This window comes from Penaeus chinensis, chromosome 28 (genome assembly GCF_019202785.1).
Source record: "Penaeus chinensis breed Huanghai No. 1 chromosome 28, ASM1920278v2, whole genome shotgun sequence".
Lineage (NCBI taxonomy): Eukaryota > Metazoa > Arthropoda > Malacostraca > Decapoda > Penaeidae > Penaeus > Penaeus chinensis.
In genome coordinates this window covers 4,379,477-4,381,976 of record NC_061846.1, presented here as the reverse complement: position 1 = coordinate 4,381,976, position 2,500 = coordinate 4,379,477, and the positions used below count along the sequence as shown (strand labels likewise).

At 46.6% G+C, this 2,500-nt stretch overlaps 1 protein-coding gene across 5 annotated transcripts in view; it reads left to right on the top strand.

Moving 5' to 3' along the window:
• Window positions 1–2,500, top strand: part of LOC125040110 (transient receptor potential cation channel subfamily A member 1 homolog) — a 93,050-nt gene that overhangs the window by 21,840 nt on the left and 68,710 nt on the right. The window contains exon 1 of one of the 5 annotated variants that reach the window (XM_047634614.1): window positions 2,265–2,500. This exon is cut by the window's right edge and continues 175 nt beyond it. The exons of the other annotated variants lie outside the window; for them this stretch is intronic. The gene's annotated coding sequence lies outside the window, so the exon portion shown is untranslated. Of the gene's footprint in view, window positions 1–2,264 lie in introns of those variants that run through there. 5 annotated transcript variants of the gene reach the window in all.

Here is a 2,500-nt window from a genome sequence, read left to right as displayed (position 1 = left end):
ACAGACAGACAGACAGACAGACAGACAGACAGACAGACAGACAGACAGACAGACAGACAGACAGACAGACAGACATGCAAATGCAGAGACAGAGACAATAATATGGAAAGACAGAGAGAAACTGAGTTAGAGAGAGACTCTGACTTTGACAAAGGGGTGCATAAAAGTAAGATAAAGTTACATAAATTATCCTCATGCCCATCTTGATAATTCACTGGCTGGCCAAACTGTAGTCTCATACTTAAATCAGAACACGACTTATAGAGATGACGATATATTTTAACTGTGTACCTGAGGGAGAGAAATGCTAAGCATGTTTGATTCAGGTGTGACATAACACGGATTTTGTCCATCCACTTCTTTAAATGTTCCTTCCTGGGTTAACATAATGCTAAAGTAAAAACAAGAGGAAGAAGACGTAAGAAATTCCTTATATGATCTTATAGAGACTCCTGAATAGAATTTTAGAAACAATGATAGGGGGGTACGCTTCTATCCTTTGTATAAATAAAGCAAATAAACACGAGGTAACAGAACTGGAATCGACACTTGAGTGGAGGCTAGGCTGGGCCTAATACAGAGCGAGGGGGCGGGGGTGACCTGGGGGATGATTGTATGGCGACAGGATATGTTTTATTTTTGGGGGGAAGGGGGAGAAACCAGGTTATCTCGGGTTTCCTGGAGGAGAGGCTAGCGTCGATAGCAGCTCCAAGCATGACTAATACCCACGAGCGCCCGGCGGAACGTTCTCAGACCACGTGTTTGGGGTCCGAGTCGCCATCTTGAAAGCATTTAAAGTTTATATGAATTCGAGGTTGTATGATCGTTGTAGAGAGAGGGAGAGAGGAAGGAAGAAGGGAAGGGGAGAGAGAGAAAGGGAGAGAAAGGAAGAGAAAAGAGAATTCGAGAGCAAAGGAGAGAAACAGAAACAGTCATAGATAGAAACACAGAGAGAGAGAGAGAGAGAGAAGAGGAGAGGAGAGAAAGAGAGTAGGAGAGAGCCAAACCCAGAGAGACAGAGGCAGCGACACAAAGAAATCGAGGCAAAGAGAGGGAGAGAGGGAGAGAGACCTGAAATCAGTTCATATTCCACATCACGTCATGACCTATCCCCAGGCATTACACGACAGGCCGTCATGCAACGCCCTAGTTTGCCTTGGCGTTTACTGCTGGCGTTTAAGTTGGTACTATTGCAATGCAACGTCGCGGAATGTAGACCACTTTTTTCCTTTTGTAGTTCTTATTGTGTGTTTAGTTCTCTCTGTGCTCCTTTGTCTGACTTTTGATCTCTGTCACTGTCTGTCTCGTGTTTGTATCTTTGTCTGTCTCGTGTGTGTCTCTGTCTGGTTTCTCTGTCTCTATCTCTGCCTATGTCTGTCTACGTCTCTCTCTCTCTCTCCCCTTCTCTTTTTCTCCCCCTCCCTCCCTCCTTCCTTCTCTCCCTATATGTCCCCATCTCTCTATCTCCGTCTCTCTCTCTCTCTCTCTCTCTCTCTCTCTCTCTCTCTCTCTCTCTCTCTCTCTCTCTCTCTCTCTCTCTCTCTCTCTCACTCTCCTTCTCCCTCTCTCCCTCTCCTTCTCCCTCTCCCTCTCACTCTCACTCTCCCTCTCCCTCTCCCTCTCCCTCTCTCTCTCCCTCTCCCTCTCCCTCTCCCTCTCCCTCTCCCTCTCCCTCTCCCTCCCACTCTCTCTCTCTCCTTCTTCTCCCTCTCCCTCCTCCTTCCTCCCTCCCTCCCTCCCTCCCTCCCTCCCTCCCTCCCTCCCTCCATCCCTCTTAGTCCACACACACACACTACTATTACTACCAGCGCTCCATGTTAATCCTCTAGCCACCATGAATCCTCTCCCCTTCCCCCTCCCTCACCCTTCCCTCTCCCTCTCCTTCCCAGCTACCACTCCTCTCCTTCACCCCCCCCCCTCTCCCTTATCTTACTCTCATCTCCCTCTCCCCCTTTCCCCTCCCTTTCCCCTCCCTTTCCCCTCCATTCTTTCAGGGAGTAGCAACAAGGCTCCCCGGCGTCTCCCTTGGTATATAAATGGAGGAGGAGTCGAATGCATTTCTTCCCAAAACCCAGACTCTCCCTTCCTCAGTCTTGCGTTGGACTGTGGCCCGATGCTCATCTGTTCCCGGGTTTTTCTCTCTCGGGGCTAAGTGATGCGTTTGTAAATGTGTTTTTTTTTTTTTTTCTCGCGTAGCCTCGTGGGAAGTGGTGTTTGTGATTGAATTTATCGAATGGTTATGTGCTTAGAGAAAAAAAAAGAGTGATTTGTCTTTGTTAAAGATATTTAATTATATATTTTTTAGAAAGGAAAAACTGTGAATAACTTCATCTCAAATCCCAATATCTTACTCGAAGTAGAGGAACATAGATAGTATAGATATATAAATAGATACACAAGTAACATATTTGAATTTAGATAAAGAAAACGCAGTGGAACCATCATAGAAAACCGGAATCACCCCCCCCCCCCCCACCGTAAAAAGTAAAAATAAAAGTAC